Source organism: Chiloscyllium punctatum, chromosome 33 (assembly GCF_047496795.1).
Source record: "Chiloscyllium punctatum isolate Juve2018m chromosome 33, sChiPun1.3, whole genome shotgun sequence".
Lineage (NCBI taxonomy): Eukaryota > Metazoa > Chordata > Chondrichthyes > Orectolobiformes > Hemiscylliidae > Chiloscyllium > Chiloscyllium punctatum.
Window position 1 is genome coordinate 8,167,688 of NC_092771.1, and position 19,790 is coordinate 8,187,477.

The 19,790-nt window shown below is 48.2% G+C and overlaps 1 protein-coding gene across 12 annotated transcripts in view; it reads left to right on the top strand.

Moving 5' to 3' along the window:
• Nucleotides 1-19,790, top strand: part of LOC140458399 (leucine-rich repeat and immunoglobulin-like domain-containing nogo receptor-interacting protein 1) — a 548,017-nt gene that overhangs the window by 328,187 nt on the left and 200,040 nt on the right. For 11 of the 12 annotated variants that reach the window (XM_072552882.1, XM_072552885.1, XM_072552881.1 and 8 more), the window contains one exon: nucleotides 17,038-17,118. The gene's annotated coding sequence lies outside the window, so the exon portion shown is untranslated. Of the gene's footprint in view, nucleotides 1-337; nucleotides 579-17,037; nucleotides 17,119-19,790 lie in introns of those variants that run through there. The other variant, XR_011953488.1, reaches the window with a different exon arrangement.

The window sequence follows — 19,790 nt, forward strand, 5'->3', positions numbered from 1 at the left end:
CTGATTTCCCCTCCCATTCCTTTCCTTCCCGGTTCGGCAGTTAGACACACCATTGTCCTGCCATTCTCACATTCCGACATCCTTTTTCCACCCTCCCCACACCCTCACCAAACTTTAGCATCAATGCTGCCCTCTCCACACTTCACATCAGCTCTGATGAAGCGTCATCTCAACTCAAAACATTAACTCTCTCTCTCTCTCTCTCCGTGGATGCTGCCTGACCTGCTGGGATCTCCAGCATTTTCTGTTTTCAGTACAGATTCCAGCATCTGCAGTAATTTCCTCCTACTGATCATCTAAACTCTGACACTGAAACAGCTTCTATTTATTTTTCCAGTGCTGTCATCTCAGAATATGAGTTGTCTCATGGGCAAAAGCAGGAACTCAGTTGGGATACATCTGTGTCTGACTCCAACTCTGAATTCTCATCAACACTTCAATTCTCAAAAGGGTGATAGAAATCTTCATAACCCCGTTTCCTCATCGCAATCCCCACGGTAATTATCAAGTAGATGAGGAGACAGACACTGGCTGAAACAGAAATGAAGTGGAAATGGAGGTGCCAGCCTTTTTGGTGAAGTTGGGATTAATGAGGGTGAAAGGTGAGAGGCCATGGAGCCAGGACCTGGAAGGTTCCAATCCCCAGGGGAACCAAGGCTGGGGTGATGAGGAGAGAGCCAGAGCTCACAGTCTGACAATACAACACAGACTGAGAGAGGAAGAGAAGTACCTTCACCAAGGGACTGGGGATCTCTCGGCCACTGAAAGCAGTGGAGGCCAAAATGCTGAATGTTTTCAAGGAGATAGATATAATTCTTAGGGACACAGCGATCAAATGGTCTGGGGAGAAAGCCAGACTGTGGGAGAGGATGAAATAGGTGGGCAGAGTCAGTGATGGGAGGAGGGCAGGGCTGGGGGAAAGAGTCGCTCCGGTCTTTGTGCCTGGGTCCTGAGCACGACAACTTCTCCCTGAAAACTCCCCACCCACACAAGCTCACCACCATCTCTTCATTCTCTCTCTGTCTCTCTCTCTCTATCTCTCTCTCTCTCTGCCTGTCTGTCTCTCTCTCTCTCTCTATATATATATATATCTCTGTCTCTCTCTCTCTATCTATCTATCTATCTCTCTCTCTGCCTGTCTCTCTCTCTCTCTCTCTCTCTATCTCTGTCTATTTCTCTCTCTCTCTCTCTCTCCTTCGGTTGAGACACTCTTTATGACCGACTGCCTTGACCAAGCTTTGATCACTTGACCCCATATCCCCGTTCCCATCTCAGATTTTGTCAGCTTCCTGATGGATTATTGCATTAATAGTGTTCACTAAATGTAAGGTTTTGTTGTATAGTGAGAAATTTGAGGTGAGCAAGTTGAGAGGCAGGGTGAAGTGTTTGATCTTTTATTGTGGAATGTCAGTGCAGCATCACCCCCACCCCCACCCACACCTCCTCCCCACCCCCACCCACACCCCCAACACCTCTCCCACCCCCAACACCTCTCCCACACCCACCCCCTCCCACACCCCCACCCACACCCCCTCCCCCTCCCCACACCCACCCCCACCCCCAACACCACTCCCACACCCACACCCTCCCACACCCCCACCCACACCCCCTCCCCCTCCCCACCTCCACCCCCCCAACACCTCTCCCACCCCCACCCCCTCCCACACACCCACCCACACCCCTTCTTCCCCCCCACCCACACCCCCTGCCCAACCCCCACCCCCACCCACACTCCTACACCCACCCAACAGTGGACCTGACTGTGACTCTGACTGTAACCTTGACCCTGTCCTTGACCCTAACCCTGACACTGACCCTGTCCCTGACCCTGCCCCGAACCCTCTGACTCTGACCCTGACTCTGACTGACCCTCACCCTGACCATGAGTCTGACTGTAAACCCGACCCTGTCCCTGACCCTAACCCTGACTCTGACCTAAACCCTGACCGTAAACCTGCCCCTAACCCTGAACTTGACCCTAAGCCTGACCCTGTTCTTGACCTTGACCCTAAGTCTGACCCTAACTCTAACCCTAAGTCTCTGACCCGAGCCTTAACCCTAAGCCTGACTCTGTCCCTGACCCTGACCTAGACCCGGACTCTGACCCTGACCCTAAGTCTGACCCTAACCCTAACCCTGACTAAGACCTTGACCCTAGCCCTAGCCCTAACCCTAACCTTAACCCTGACCCTAGCCCAATCCTAACCAGAACTATAACCTTTAATCCTAACTGTGCCCTCCTGAGGCAGTGACTGGAGTTGGAGCTGGAGATTGTTGTGGAAGGGAGGGGCTTCAGACATGAGGTAGGACCCTTGCAGCTGACCCCCCTAACACCCCCTCACACTGCAGCCACTACACCTCACCTCCCCTTCCCCCTTCCCCCAGGCCCCTGGTGGAAAGCAGGGCATCTCCCCTCAATGTGATGGACTCTGTGGCCGAGCAGCTCATCAGCTTTCCCTGACCTGGGACTGACAGAACAATGTGGATCTGTTGGAAGCAGGAGCTGGATCTCGGATTTAGAATCTTTCCGAGGGATGAACTGGAGTGAGGAGAACAAACAGTGAAGGTGATAAATCTAGTCACTACCTTTGGGACTAGCCCAGGCTGGGACAATGAGGCGTAGCTCACAGCTTGTGCTAATGGGCTGAAACATCATTTCACAGCTGTAAGGCGATGTGCTGTAAACAGTGATTAGATTTTATTGTAATCTCACAGGAGATAGAAAGGGTTCTGTTTACGTTGCCAATTAAGACGGTGAATGGAATAGCGTGGGACAGAGCTTCATTGGAAACTGCTCTCTGAGATTAGGTCAATGCCAGGCCATTGCCAGCGATGTCCCACTGAGGGGCAGTTAGACCTATCCCTCCCTGCGATGGACTGTCACAGGAAAGTATCAATGTTTCTGAGGGTATGAGGTACCTTTCTGTCATCAGCAATACACACTGGCTATCTCAATGGTAAGCTCATGTTTGGAATACCCAGTCATAGGTTCAAGTTAGCATCTTGGCAAACACATCAATACCATAGCAATGTAACATTCCACTGAGAGAGAGACGGTGCTGAAGGAGTGCTGCATTGTCGGAGGGTCAGTGCTAAGGGAGTGCTGCACTGTCGGAGGGTCAGTGCTGAGGGAGTGCTGCACTGTTGGAGGGTCAGTGCTGATGGAGTGCTGCACTGTCGGAGGGTTAGTGCTAAGGGAGTGGACACTGTCGGAGGGTCAGTGCTGAGGGAGTGGACACTGTCGGAGGGTCAGTGCTGAGGGAGTGCCGCATTGTCGGAGGGTCAGTGCTGAGGGAGTGCCGCACTGTCGGAGGGTCAGTGCTAAGGGAGTGGACACTGTCGGAGGGTCAGTGCTGAGGGAGTGCCGCACTGTCGGAGGGTCAGTGCTGAGGGAGTGCCGCACTGTCGGAGGGTCAGTGCTGAGGGAGTGCCGCACTGTCGGAGGGTCAGTGCTGAGGGAGCGCCGCACTGTCGGAGGGTCAGTGCTGAGGGAGTGCAGCACCGTCGGAGGGTCAGTGCTCAGGGAGCGCCGCACTGTCGGAGGGTCAGTGCTGAGGGAGTGCAGCACCGTCGGAGGGTCAGTACTAAGGGAGTGCTGCACTGTCGGAGGGTCAGTGCTGAGAGAGTGCCGCACTGTCGGAGAGTCAGTGCTGAGGGAATGCTGCACTGTTGGAGGGTCAGTGCTGAGGGAGTGTTGCACTGTTGGAGGGTCAGTGCTGAGGGAGCGCCGTACTGTCGGAGGGTCAGTGCTGAGGGAACGCTGCACTATCGGAGGGTCAGTGCTGAGGGAGAGTTGCACTGTTGGAGGGTCAGTGCTGAGGGAGTGCCACACTGTCGGAGGGTCAGTGCTGAGGGAGTGTTGCACTGTTGGAGGGTCAGTGCTGAGGGAGTGCCACACTGTCGGAGGGTCAGTGCTGAGGGAGTGCCACACTGTTAAAAGGTGAACAGCAGGTGAGTATAGGTAAAAACAATGACTGCAGACGCTGGAAACCAGATTCTGGATTAGTGGTGCTGGAAGAGCACAGCAGTTCAGGCAGCATCCAAGTAGCTTCGAAATTGATGTTTCGGGCAAAAGCCCTTCATCAGGAATAAAGGCAGTGAGCCTGAAGCGTGGAGAGATAAGCTAGAGGAGGGTGGGGGTGGGGAGAAAGTAGCATAGAGTACAATGGGTGAGTGGGGGAGGGGATGAAGGTGATAGGTCAGGGAGGAGAAGGTGGAGTGGATAGGTGGAAAAGGAGATAGGCAGGTAGGACAAGTCCGGGGAAGTCATGGGGACAGCTACTGAGCTGGAAGTTTGGAACTAGGGTGAGGTGGGGGAAGGGGAAATGAGGAAGCTGTTGAAGTCCACATTGATGCCCTGGGGTTGAAGTGTTCCGAGGCGGAAGATGAGGCGTTCTTCCTCCAGGCGTCTGGTGGTGAGGGAGCGGTGGTGAAGGAGGCCCAGGACCATACAATATACCATAGACCATAAGACCTAGGAGTGGAAGTAAGGCCATTCGGCCCATCGAGTCCACTCCGCCATTCAATCATGGCTGATGCGCATTTCAGCTCCACTTGCCAGCACTCTCCCCGTAGCCCTTAATTCCTCTAGACAACAAGAACCTATCAATCTCGGCCTTGAAGACATTTAGCGTCCCGGCTTCCACTGCACTCCGTGGCAATGAATTCCACAGGCCCACCACTCTCTGGCTGAAGAAATGTCTCCGCATTTCCGTTCTGAAATGACCCCCTCTAATTCTAACGCTGTGTCCACGGGTCCTAGTCTCCTCGCCTAACAGAAACAATTTTCTAGCATCCACCTTTTCAAAGCCATGTATTATTTTGTACGTCTCTATTAGATCTCCCCTTAATCTTCTAAACTCCAACGAATACAATCCCAGTATCCTCAGCCGTTCCTCATATGCTAGACCTGTCATTCCAGGGATCATCCGTGTGAATCTCCGCTGGAACTGACCAGGTAGTCACGGAGGGAACGGTCTTTGCGGAAGGCGGAAAGGGGTGGGGAGGGAAATATATCCCTGGTGGTGGGGTCTGTTTGGAGGTGGCGAAAATGTCGGCGGATGATTTGGTTTATGCGAAGGTTTGTAGGGTCGAAGGTGAGCACCAGCGGCGTTCTGTCCTTGTTACGGTTGGAGGGGTTGGGTCTGAGGGCAGAGGTGCGGGATGTGGACGAGATGCATTGGAGGGCATCTTTAACCACATGGGAAGGGAAATTGCAGCCTCTAAAGAAGGAGGCCATCTGGTGTGTCCTATGATGGAACTGGTCCTCCTGGGAGCAGATACGGTGGAGGCGGAGGAATTGGGAATACGGGATGGCATTTTTGCAAGAGGTAGGGTGGGAAGAGGTGTAATCCAGGTAGCTGTGGGAGTCGGCGGGTTTGTAAAAAATGTCAGTGTCAAGTCGGTCGTCATTAGTGGAGATGGAGAGGTCCAGGAAGGGGAGGGAGATGTCAGAGATGGTCCAGGTGAATTTAAGGTCAGGGTGGAATGTGTTGGTGAAGTTGATGAATTGCTCAACCTCCTCGCGGGAGCACGAGGTGGCCCCAATCCAGTCATCAATGTAGCGGAGGAAGAGGTGGGGAGTGATGCCGGTGTAATTACGGAAGATCAACAAGATCAACTGCTCTACATAGCCAACAAATTGGTGTGGCACAGAAAGTAAAGATACAGAGCAGAGAGGGCGGGAAATGAGAGACTTCATTGTGAAGAATCATTGAGCCGTACAACATGGAAACAGACCCTTCAGCCCAACCCGTCCATGCTGACTAGATATCTTAATCTAATCTAGTCCCACCTGCCAGCACCCAGCCCATATCCCTCCAAACCCTTCCTATTCATATACCCATCCAGATGCTTTTAAATGTTGTAATTGTACCAGCCTCCACCACATCCTCTGGCAGCTCATTCCATACACGTACTACCCTCTGTGTGAAAAAGTTGCCCCTTAGGTCCATTTTAAATCTTTTCCCTCTCACCCTAAACCTATGACCTCTAGTTCTGGACTCCCCCACCTCAGGGAAACGACTTTGTCTATTTACCCTATCCATGCCCCTCATAATTTTGTAAACCTCTATAAGGTCCCCCCTCAGCCTCTGACGCTCCAGGGAAAACAGCCCCAGCCTGTTCAGCCTCTCCCTGTAGCTCAAATCCTCCAACCCTGGCAACATCCTTGTAAATCTCTTCTGAACCCTTTCAAGTTTCACAACATCTTTACGATAGGAAGGAGACCAGAATTGCACACAATATTCCAACAATGGCTTAACCAATGTCCCGTACAGCCGCAACATGACCTCCCAACTCCTGTACTCAATACTCTGACCAATAAACGAAAGCATACCAAACGCCTTCTTCACTATCCTGTCTACTTGTGACTCCACTTTCAAGGAGCTATGAACCTGCATTCCAAGGTCTCTTTGTTCAGCAACACTCCCTAGGACCTCACCATTAAGTGTGTAAGTCCTGCTAAGATTTGCTTTCCCAAAATGCAGCACCTTGCATTTATCTGAATTAAACTCCATCTGCCACTTCTCAGCCCATTGGTCCATCTGGTCCAGATCCTGTTGTAATCTGAGGTAACCCTCTTCGCTGTCCACTACACCTCCAATTTTGGTGTCATCTGCAAACTTACTAACTGTACCTCTTATGCTCGCATCCAAATCATTTATATAAATGACAAAAAGTAGAGGACCCAGCACCGATCCTTGTGGCACTCCACTGGTCACAGGCCTCCAGTCTGAAAAACAACCCTCCACCACCACCCTCTGTCTTCTACCTTTGAGGCAATATCGTGTATCCACCTGGCTAGCTCCACCTGGATTCTTAATGTCTCATATTCTCACCATTTACAGAGAGATTAAAATGTTGAGCCCTCTATGTTTCCATTCTCTGGCTAGTGTTCTCACTCATGGACCATGTGAATGGAATGGGGTCAATTTGTTTGACCTTAAAAGTTACTTTAAATAAAATCTTCCAGTTTAGTAACATTATTCCACAGCTGTTACGTTAAAGAAATTGAGAAAGGAGTGGGTGTTGGGAGAGGGAAGGGGCAGAGTGTGGGAGAGAGAATGGGAAGGAGTACAATAGGGTAAGTGACATTCCCAAACATTACAGTCAAACCAAACCAAATGTTTAATTGTGGGTTAACCAATGTCTGGAAGGATTCAACCTTTGGTGTTTCCTGGTTAAAAAAAAATCTATTTATTCCAGACTAGAACAGATCAAACCCAATTTAAATCAAAGGCCAGCAATCCTCATGCAGTAACATCTGGACTCTGAGACGTTCCACAGATCCAGCTGCTGATGGTTAATCATTGCATTGTTTGGAAAAGCTCTGGTTTGGAACTCTTTGCTTTACTATTGGCTGCTTGACTGTGAAATCAAATTTATTCCAAGTAATGAGGATAATTATATTCAAGTTCAGGGACCAGCCCTACTTTCTATGAACCGTTCATCACCAAAGCACATCACCGTAAAAATAGCACCGCTCGCCCCCCCCCCCCCTCCCCCCCCCAACTCTCCCCCTCCCCCCCAGTCACAGTCAGGACCTCAGACAGCTGCCTGTCCTAGCTCCCAATCATGGTGACATGTGATGCACACATTACGATTCCTACAGTTTCTCTTCCAACATTAACAACATTCCCTTCCATCAATCCCTTTCCTTGTGCTGTTTATCTGCGTTATCATCTCAGCATCACAGGCTAGTGTCTATATTCCACCAGAACCCTTTTGTCTGGGTCATCTGGCTAAACCAGACATGTGTGTCCTGGTAATGAGGGGTTATAAACAGAAATTGCCAAGAGGTGGGTCTGAAGGATTTCCAGAGATGCAGCTTGACCTATTCCTTGATTCCCTGTGGGATTGTCCTTTGGAGGGAAGGGGGTGATGGTGGAGCAGCTTGAAACCTCCTCCTGGCCTTGGAGGATGTGAGGTTTCTCAGTCTGCCCCTACCTGGGGCTCCCACAGCTGGTTGAAGACAATCATCCCTTGGGGTTGTACTTGCTGGAGCTGGGCAGGTCCAGGGCTCAGTTAATCAAGGTGTTAAACTGATTTGATATGATTGATCTGAGGTCAGACTCTCCTCTGACAGGACGGGCAAGTGCAAAGTGATATAGTCTGAAAAGGGTGTGCTCTAATTAAAAGAACTTAGAACAGTACAGCGCAGTACAGGCCCTTCAGCCCTCAATGTTGTGCTGGCTTTTTACCCGACTCTAAGATCTCTAACCTTCAAACCCTTCATTGTACTATCTTCCATGTGCCTATCCAAGAGTCACTTAACTGTCCCTAATGTCTCTGATGGAGTGATGTTAAGAAGTGTTTCCTCGCCTGAACGGGGGAGAAAGTGAGGACTGCAGATGCTGGAGATCAGAGCTGAAAATGTGTTGCTGGAAAAGCGCAGCAGGTCAGGAAGCATCCAAGGAGCAGGAGAATCGATGTTTCAGCATATGCCCTTCATCAGGAATGTATGGTGTTGGGGGGAGATGTATTTGAACCTAAAGACTGGTGCAGGATGAAGACACTTATGCAAACCAGGAAGATATGTAGACCATTCAGCCCTACAGGCCTAGCCCACTGTTCAATAAGACCAGAGCCAATCAGATTTCAACCTCAATTTTACATTCCTGAAAATCCCTGATAATTTTTCATCCCCAGAGGTGATTAGGACCTGAAAGATTACCTGCTTGATAGCAGAAGGTAGGCTCTGTCTTTGAGAATATAGAGGAGTATTCCTGCATTGTGTCTCTCCTCACTGGTTCAGTGTAAGTTACTGAGACAGTGTGAGAACAGATTGACTGCTGCAGTGTGAACTTACTGTGAATCTGAAACCACTGTCTCATAGACAGCCTTGGCGTCATTGTGAAACTAGAGGTGACATTAGAGAGAGAGACTGCTGGTGGTTTAACCTGAGGGTCCCCACACCTCAGGCAAGTGCAGGAATTGGTATTACTCTACATCACAAACCAGCCATCCAGCCAACTGAGCGAACCAACCCCAGCTGTCAGATAGCTAGTCATTAATTGATATCAAGATTGACTTCTGCCAAAAACCATTCCTGGTATCCATGAATACCAGTCACTGAGACAAATGTCCGCAGGAAGGATTGGAGGCAATGAGTTGACCCAAAACATACCAGCCCATTTCTGACATGATAAGATGGTGAGAATTGTGAGGACTGGCCCATGATAAGAAAGACCTTGCAGTGAAGCTACAACTCAGGCAGGATCTCACTGAACAGATCAGCAGGTGTGAGGACCGAATGGCCTCCTGTGTTTCCATCTTTTAGCCTATTAGATTAGATTAGATTACTTACAGTGTGGAAACAGGCCCTTCGGCCCAACAAGTCCACACTGACCCTCCAAAGCGCAACCCACCCAGACCCATTTCCCTACATTTACCCCTTCACCCAACACTATGGGCAATTTAGTATGGCCAATTCACCTGACCTGCACATTTTTGGACTGTGGGAGGAAACCGGAGCACCCGGAGGAAACCCACGCAGACCCGGGGAGAATGTGCAAACTCCACACAGTTCGTCGCCTGAGGCGGGAATTGAACCCAGATCTCTGGTGCTGTGAGGCAGCAGTGCTAACCACTGTGCCACCGTGCCGCCCACGTGAATGAGTTCCTGTACACTGCTCATGAAAACATGGTTAGATGATAAAAGATCCAAAATTGTCTAATGGGAATGTAAAATAGAGCAGCAAGGAATTCCATTCCATTCAACTCCTCTATCCAATCAGATCGGGCCCGATTTTCCTTCTCAATTCTGTTTCCCCCTTCCGTCCCTGTATCCCACAATTCCCTGAGAGTCCAATAATCTCGTAACTGGTAACATAATCCATGATGGGGCTTCAACTAACCTTAAGGATAGAGAATTCCCAACATTCACAGCCAACACACTGCCTACAGGATGAAGTGATTGTTACCCGTTTTGGTTCCGAACACATCTGCCCTTATCTTGAACTGACTTCTCGTTCAAAGACCTCAAACCAAGGGTAACTGTCCCTCAGTATTAACCCTGTAGGGTTACAATCGCCCTCAGTATTAACCCTGTAGGGTTACAATCGCCCTCAGTATTAACACTGTAGGGTTGCACTGTCCCTCAGTATTAATCCTGTGGGGTTGCAGTATCCCTCAGTATTAACGCTGTAGGGTTGCACTGTCCCTCAGTATTAACCCTGTGGGGTTGCAGTATCCCTCAGTATTAACCCGGTAGGGTTGCATTGTCCCTCAGTATTAACCCTGTCAGATTGTGCTGTCCCTCAGTATTAACACTGTAGGGTTGCACTGTCCCTCAGTATTAACACTGTAGGGTTGCACTGTCCCTCAGTATTAACACTGTAGGGTTGCACTGTCCCTCAGTATTAATCCTGTAGGGTTGCACTGACCCTCAGTATTAACACTGTAGGGTTGCACTGTCCCTCAGTATTAACCCTGTAGGGTTGCACTGTCCCACAGTATTAACACTGTAGGGTTGCACTGTCCCTCAGTATTAACCCTGTAGGGTTGCACTGACCCTCAGTATTAACACTGTAGGGTTGCACTGTCCCTCAGTATTAACCCTGTAGGGTTGCACTGTCCAACAGTATTAACCCTGTCAGGTTGCACTGTCCAACAGTATTAACCCTGTCAGGTTGCACTGTCCAACAGTATTAACCCTGTCAGGTTGCACTGTCCCTCAGTATTAACACTGTAGGGTTGCACTCTCCCTCAGTATTAATCCTGTCAGGTTGCACTGTCCCTCAGTATTTACTCTTTAGGGTTGCACTGTCCCTCAGTATTAACCCTGTAGAGTTGCGCTGTCCCTCAGTCTTAACTCTGTAGGGTTATACTGTCCCTCAGTATTAACCCTGTCGGGTTGCATTATCCCTCAGTATTAACCCTGTCGGGTTGCACTCTCCCTCAGTATTCACCCTGTAGGGTTGCACTGTACCTCAGTATTAACCCTGTAGGGTTGCACTATCCCTCAATATTAATCCTGTAGGGTTGCACTATCCCTCAGTATTAACCCTGTGTGGTTGCATTATCCCTCAGTATTAACCCTGTCGGGTTGCACTCTCCCTCAGTATTAACCCTGTAGGGTTGCGCTGTCCCTCAGTATTCACCCTGTAGGGTTGCACTGTTCCTCAGTATTAACCCTGGAGGGTTGCACTATCCCTCAGTATTAACCCTGTCAGGTTGCACTCTCCCTCAGTATTAATCCTGTAGGGTTGTACTGTCCCTCAGTATTAACCCTGTAGGGTTGCACTGTCCCTCAGTATTCACCCTATAGGGTTGCTCTGTACTTCAGTATTAACCCTGTGGGGTTGCACTATCCCTTAGTACTAACTCTTTAAGGATGCGCTATCCCTTAGTATTAACCCTGTCGGTTTGCACTGTCCCACAATCTTAACTCTTTAGGGTTATACTCTCCCTCAGTGTTAATCCTATAGGGTTGCACTATCCCTCAGTATTAACCCTGTAGGGTTGCACTGTCCCTCAGTATTAACTCTGTAGTGTTGCACTGTCCCTCAGTATTAACCCTGTAGGGTTACAATCGCCCTCAGTATTAACACTGTAGGGTTGCACTGTCCCTCAGTATTAATCCTGTGGGGTTGCAGTATCCCTCAGTATTAACGCTGTAGGGTTGCACTGTCCCTCAGTATTAACCCTGTGGGGTTGCAGTATCCCTCAGTATTAACCCGGTAGGGTTGCATTGTCCCTCAGTATTAACCCTGTCAGATTGTGCTGTCCCTCAGTATTAACACTGTAGGGTTGCACTGTCCCTCAGTATTAACACTGTAGGGTTGCACTGTCCCTCAGTATTAATCCTGTAGGGTTGCACTGACCCTCAGTATTAACACTGTAGGGTTGCACTGTCCCTCAGTATTAACCCTGTAGGGTTGCACTATCCCACAGTATTAACACTGTAGGGTTGCACTGTCCCTCAGTATTAACCCTGTAGGGTTGCACTGACCCTCAGTATTAACACTGTAGGGTTGCACTGACCCTCAGTATTAACCCTGTAGGGTTGCACTGTCCAACAGTATTAACCCTGTCAGGTTGCACTGTCCCTCAGTATTAACACTGTAGGGTTGCACTCTCCCTCAGTATTAACCCTGTCAGGTTGCACTCTCCCTCAGTATTAATCCTGTCAGGTTGCACTGTCCCTCAGTATTTACTCTTTAGGGTTGCACTGTCCCTCAGTATTAACCCTGTAGAGTTGCGCTGTCCCTCAGTCTTAACTCTGTAGGGTTATACTGTCCCTCAGTATTAACCCTGTCGGGTTGCATTATCCCTCAGTATTAACCCTGTCGGGTTGCACTCTCCCTCAGTATTCACCCTGTAGGGTTGCACTGTACCTCAGTATTAACCCTGTAGGGTTGCACTATCCCTCAATATTAATCCTGTAGGGTTGCACTATCCCTCAGTATTAACCCTGTGTGGTTGCATTATCCCTCAGTATTAACCCTGTCGGGTTGCACTCTCCCTCAGTATTAACCCTGTAGGGTTGCGCTGTCCCTCAGTATTCACCCTGTAGGGTTGCACTGTTCCTCAGTATTAACCCTGGAGGGTTGCACTATCCCTCAGTATTAACCCTGTCAGGTTGCACTCTCCCTCAGTATTAATCCTGTAGGGTTGTACTGTCCCTCAGTATTAACCCTGTAGGGTTGCGCTGTCCCTCAGTATTCACCCTATAGGGTTGCTCTGTACTTCAGTATTAACCCTGTGGGGTTGCACTATCCCTTAGTACTAACTCTTTAAGGATGCGCTATCCCTTAGTATTAACCCTGTCGGTTTGCACTGTCCCACAATCTTAACTCTTTAGGATTATACTCTCCCTCAGTGTTAATCCTATAGGGTTGCACTATCCCTCAGTATTAACCCTGTAGGGTTGCACTGTCCCTCAGTATTAACTCTGTAGTGTTGCACTGTCCCTCAGTATTAACCCTGTAGGGTTGCACTATCCCTGAGTATTAACCCTGTGGGGTTGCATTATCCCTCAGTATTAACCCTGCAGGGTTGCACTATCCCTCAGTATTAACTCTTTAGGGTTGCACTATCCCTCAGTATTAACCATGTAGGGTTGTACTGTCCCTCAGTTTTAGCCCTGTAGGGTTGTACTGTCCCTCAGTGTTAACCCTGTAGGGTTGCACTGTCTCTCAGTATTAACCCTGTGGGGTTGTACTATCCCTCAGTATTACCCCTGTGGGGTTGCACTGTCCCTCAGTGTTAACCCTGTAGGGTTGCACTGTCTCTCAGTATTAACCCTGTGGGGTTGTACTATCCCTCAGTATTACCCCTGTCGGGTTGCAGTATCCCTCAGTATTAACCCTCTGGGGTTGCACTGTCCCTCAGTATTACCCCTGTCGGGTTGCACTGTCCCTCAGTGTTAACCCTGTTGGGTTCAATCTGTGTGTTTGAAGCTACCTTGTATTTTCCATCAATGAGTGTCTCCAGTTCCCTGAAGTTTTCCATCTGAATGGTGCCCTGTATATCCCTCCCCTCCGCCCCCCCCACAATGTTATTGAACCTGACCCTCGATTTTAGTTGTATTGTTCGTGTGTATTTCCAACCTGCCCATTTTCGAACAGCCCTTACCTTCACACCTTACTCATTGCCTGGGAATCTCGGGGTCAATGAGGATAGTGCAGCATGTGACCCTCAGGCTGGAACTCCTGAACTGAAATCCCACTCGGGGAATTTTCATGGCAGTCACTCTATGTCGGAAGTGAATTACTTCACTTTACAACAGATGGAAGCTCCCTGATCAAGTGTCTCTGCAATAGAGACAGAATGAAAAATTGTCTCTCACTTTATCAACCAAGTATTTCTGGGTCAGTCTGAGCCGGTGATGTAATGTTTCTGCTGATGTGCTGGGGATACAAATCTCACTGTGATCAGACAGAGAGTGAGGGAGGGGGAGAGAGGGAGGGGGAGAGAGGAAGTGATGGAGATAGGGAGGGAGAGAGGGAGTGAGAGAGACAGGGAGAGAGAGAGGGAGTGAGTGAGACAGGGAGAGAGGGATTGGGAGAGACAGGGAGGGAGAGAGGGAGTGAGTGAGACAGGGAGGGAGAGAGGGAGTGAGTAAGACAGGGAGAGAGGGAGTGGGAGGGAGAGCCAGCCAGAGAGTGAGATAGAGAGGGAGAGAGAGAGAGTGAGAGACAGGGAGAGTTAAAGGGTCTGGGTAGAGCTTGGAGGTAGGTGTTTGGGTCACTCACTCAGAATCAGCCCGAACTGTTCCCTCATTGTCCACCCTGATTAGATCAATGCTTTGACAGAATCACAGAATCTCCCAATGCACTGCACCTGTGCTAGCTCTTTGAGAGATCCAAGCATTTAAAGTCCCTCTCAGCCCTGCTTCTTCTCTATAGCGTTCAGAATGACAGCAGACAAAGGCCATTCGACCCATTGTGCTGTACCTTTTGTTAAATTCAGCTTTCTGTAATATTTTCCTTTTCCACTATTTCTCTCATTGCCTTTTGGGAAGGTCCTCTTTTCCCCCCTGCCCTGTTCAGACAGTGCCTGCCAGATCTGAGCATCCAGAGGGACAGACCTGTGGTGCTGAGGGGTTAAACTATTGGGCTGCCCTCAAACCGTCCACCCCTCTCCTGAGGTTTTGTTTAATGTGATCACACAGTTTGTCTGGAGAAGTAGCAATCGATAAACCTGAGGGAACCATATTGGAACTTCCCAAATCCTTAAAGCAGCAGACAGGGCGGGTGGTGGGAGGAAGCTTTCTCTGGTCACAGAGTCTAGAATAATTTCAAGATAAGGGGGATGCTGCCTAGGGTCCGAAATGTGAAGAATATCTTTCATCAGCATTTTGTGAACCCTCGATCTCAGGAGATTGTGGCAATTCCGCCTTTGAACAATAGAATTCTGATAACCAACTGTGAACAGGGTTGGTCAGAGGTATTGAAGTACTCAATCAGTCATGATCATGTTGAATGGTAGAACAAGCTCTATGGGCTGAATGGCCTCATCCTGTATCCATGGTCCCAGAAACATGGTTACCATCTGAGTGTGAAAAGCTGTGCATATTGGGAAATGAGGGTAAATGGAGTTGGTGATTGTGTGTAACCAGAAATGACATCCCCCACCTTAAGAAACCAAGACCTATAAATAGAGAGGCGGGATATACCACTTCACTGGAGACTCTCACTGATGATGTTATCTATTATGGTGACGAAACGTCTGAAAACAAACCTTCCAGCTCATTGAGCTAACTTACATACTTATCATCAACCTGAGCTAGAAATCTTCTCAAAAATCGCGGTTACCCTCAGTCTCGAGCGATCTGAACAGGAGGACATTGCAGAGGGTGTGAGTGTACTGGAAATCAAGTCCTCGATTCCACAACTCTGTGTGAAATTGACCAGTTTAATCTCGAGTGTGGTTGATGCCTGACCGTCCACTACCCAAGATAAACGAAACTCACACCAGGTTTCATCAAGGAGCCTGGTAATTAAAAAACCCATTTAATGTAACAAAATTCTTCTCTTACCATGTGCCAGATGTGTCATTAATGACTAATCCACAAACTTAAATCCTCACTCATGGTGTGAAGGTGTCAGTGTCAGACTGGGGTGGACAAGGTCAGAATCACACCACACCAGGGTCTAGACCGACAGGTTTGTTTGAAATCACAAGGTGAACCTGATGAAGGAGCAGTGCTCCGAAAGCTTGAGATTTCAAATTAACCTGTCAGACTAGAACCTGGGGTGGTGTGACTTCTGGCCTACTCCTCACTCACGCATTCGTTCACACATATGACAGGACAGGACAGGACAGGGCAGAGTGGGGTGGGGTGGGGCAGGGTTGATGAGACAACGAGCTTTACAAAAAATATCCTGGATGGACAAATACCGTATATACTCGAATAATAGTTGATCTCATGTAAAAGTCGAACCCCTATTTTTGGCCAAATAATCTGGAATTTTCTGTATATCCCGTGTAAAGGTGGATCCTAGTTCTTCACAGATAACAGATCAACATTTACGAGTCACATTCTGCTCCAGCTCTCCAGTCTGCTGTTGTTCCACTCCTCTCCCGGTCTTCCAGGCCATCTGCCTATTGTGTTCCCCTCCGGGTTTTCAGAACTACCATAACTCCTTTTTTTTCCCCCTTTATTTGTTTAGAGATCAGTTGGCCTTCTGCTTATGATACGGTGTGAATTTTGGCAGGCATGAATTTCAGCCCCTCAAAAATAATATCCATGTAGCAGCCGACCCCATAAACTTAACCTTAAAAAAAGTCAGAAGAATTGACAATTACTCGAGTAAATACGGTAAATAAAGCCGAGTCCACGTGAAAAAATGTGATGACTTTCTTGCCGATCCTTTGGGTTTTACTTGTTAAAGACAGCAATCCTCGGACTGGCAGCTGGTCAGTCAGGAGGAGAAAGTGAGGACTGCAGGTGCTGGAGAATCAGAGCTGAAAATGTGTTGCTGGAAAAGCGCAGCAGGTCAGGCAGCATCTAAGGAGCAGGAGAAAGGTTGAAGAAGGGCTCATGCCCGAAACGTCAATTCTCCTGCTCCTTGGATGCTGCCTGACCTGCTGCACTTTTCCAGCAACACATTTTCAGCTGGTCAGTCAGACCTAGGTCTTGAGAAATTGATATATTTATGCAATTTTTAAAAAAAAAACAATGTTAGTTTTCTTCCGTTCAGAGGGAGAGAAGGTTCTGGATTCTTTGCAGACAGTTCAGAGTCTGTGTGCCCACTGCATTTTCTCTTTCTCTCTCTCTTTCTCTCTCTCTCTCACACGCTCTCTCAGTTCTGTAGCTAACTGCCACTTACACCCAATCTACAAGCTGTTGCTTCAGACCAGACACTTGGTGCCAGTTAGTGCCACAGTTGGAACAAAGCCAGGAACCCAGAGGTTATAAACTCTTGTATAACCAATGAGTGAACACCTCTTAGTTCCACTTTTTGCTTTGAGTTATTAAACAAACCAGTAAGTGAAACATCCATTTTCTCATTTATTTTCGAAGTAAAATGTCTATGGTCCATGCACCAAATTAGGGTCCAATCATTTTGTCGTTTTTTTTTCTTTCAGTGTATGTGTGGAATAATCCAACATTCTCCACAAAAAAGGTGACCTGCTGGGCCTGAGGATTCTCGCCAACATTGGGTGCAGGCAAGTCAGACCTCATTTGAACATTTTAACCTTGTTTTCTGTATCTCTCACTTCCTGCATACAAACAGGTGACCTCGAACAGGGTTTGAGCAGAGTGAGTTGCTGGTCAGTAACGGTGGTGTTGCTCATCGTAACACCTGGGGTTGGGTTGGTTATACCTGAGGCAGAACCACACCATGTATTGTTCTGGGAGAGTAAACGTGACTTTTCCCTCAGTACGATACTCAGGCTCATTCTGTCAGGGAGGCGGTGAGACGGTAGCCAGATTTTGATGATTGTGATATTGGGAAAGGCCACGATGGGTGGGGGGGTCTGTAAACCAGGGAGCAGGGGACCAGGGAGATGAGTCAGCCTTGGTCAAGCAAATCTCAGACAGAGAGGTTCTGCTTTGTCTCCATCTCCTCAGCTTCTGGGTTATTTAAGTGGTCGCTGCTTTCCATCACAGAGATCAGGAGCAGCAACATTCAGCCTGGTTCCCTGACAATGAACAGTTTGGCTTTGAATCACTTATTGGAGTTTTGCTGGAGATGAAGGGGTTAATCCTGAGATGGGGCAGAGGATTCACTGAATAAACAGGTTGACCCCACAGCCTGACCCAGCCCAGAACCGTGCTTCAACTGATGGCTTACTTGGAAACTTCCAAAACATGAATCAGTCCATTTGGAAAATAAAAATTCACATTGTCTTCCAGTACAATCAGTCAGAAATAATTTGAAAAGAGATTTAAAATGTTAGCAGTAATGAGGTTTTCACTTTGAATGCTGCAAATTTCTTTTTACAATTTTGATCTGACAGCAGCTCACAGTGCAGCTTAAGACATAAGACATAAGACCATAAGACATAGGAGTGGAAGTAAGGCCATTCGGCCCATCGAGTCCATTCCTCCATTTAATCATGGCTGATGGGCATTTCAACTCCACTTACTCGCATTCTCCCCGTAGCCCTTAATTCCTTGTGACATCAAGAATCTATCAATCTCTGCCTTGAAGACATTTAGCGTCCCAGCCTCCACTGCACTCTGCGGCAATGAATTCCACAGGCCCACCACTCTCTGGCTGAAGAAATGTCTCCGCATTTCTGTTCTGAATTTACCCCCTCTAATTCTAAGGCTGTGTCCTCGGGTCCTAGTCTCCTCGCCTAACAGAAACAATTTCCTAGCGTCCACCCTCTCCAAGCCATGTATTATCTTGTAAGTTTCTATTAGATCTCCCCTTAATCTTCTAAACTCCAACGAATACAATCCCAGGATCCTCAGCCGTTCCTCATATGTTAGACCTACCATTCCAGGGATCATCCGTGTGAATCTCCGCTGGACACGCTCCAGTGCCAGTATGTCCTTCCTGAGGTGTGGGGACCAAAACGGGACACAGTACTCCAAATGGGGCCTAACCAGAACTTTATAAAGTCTCAGTAGCACAACGGTGCTTTTATATTCCAACCCTCTTGAGATAAATGACAACATTGCATTCACTTTCTTAATCACGGACTCAACCTGCATGTTGACCTTCAGAGAATCCTCGACTAACACTCCCAGATCCCTTTGTACTTTGGCTTTACGAATTTTCTCACCGTTTAGAAAGTAGTCCATGCTTGTATTCTTTTTTCCGAAATGCAAGACCTCGCATTTGCTCACATTGAATTCCATCAGCCATTTCCTGGACCACTCTCCCAAACTGTCTAGATCCTTCTGCAGCCTCCCCACTTCCTCAGTACTACCTGCCTGTCCACCTAATTTTGTATCATCAGCAAACTTCACTAGAATGCCCCCAGTCCCTTCATCCAGATCATTAATATATAACGTGAACAGCTGCGGCCCCAGCACCGAACCGTGCGGGACACCGCTTGTCACCGGCTGCCATTCCAAAAAAGAACCTTTTATCCCAACTCTCTGCCTTCTGTCAGACAGCCAATCCTCAATCCATACCAGTAGCTCACCTCGAACACCATGGGCCCTCACCTTGCTCAACAGCCTCCCGTGTGGCACCTTATCAAAGTCCTTTTGGAAGTCTAGATAGACCACATCCACTGGGTTTCCCAGGTCTAACCTACTTGTCACCTCTTCAAAGAATTCCAACAGGTTTGTCAGGCATGACCTCCCCTTACTAAATCCATGTTGACTTGTTCTAATCCGACCCTGTTCTTCCAAGAATTTAGAAACCTCATCCTTAATGATGGATTCTAGAATTTTACCAACAACCGAGGTTAGGCTAATTGGCCTATAATTTTCCATCTTTTGTCTTGATCCTTTCTTGAACAAGGGGGTTACAACAGCGATCTTCCAATCATCCGGGACTTTCCCTGACTCCAGTGACTTTTGAAAGATCTCAACCAATGCCTCCGCTATTTCCTCAGCCACCTCACTCAGAACTCTAGGATGTATCCCATTGGGGCCAGGAGATATATCAATTTTAAGACCTTTTAGCTTTTCTAGCACTTTCTCTTTTGTAATGGCAACCATACTCAACTCAGCCCCCTGACTCCCTTTAATTGTTGGAGTATTACTCATGTCTTCCACTGTGAAGACTGATGCAAAGTACTTATTAAGTTCTCCTGCTATTTCCTTATTTCCCATCACTAGGCTTCCAGCATCAGTTTGAAGTGGCCCAATGTCTACTTTTGCCTGTCGTTTGTTTCTTATGGATTGAAAGAAACTTTTACTATCATTTCTAATA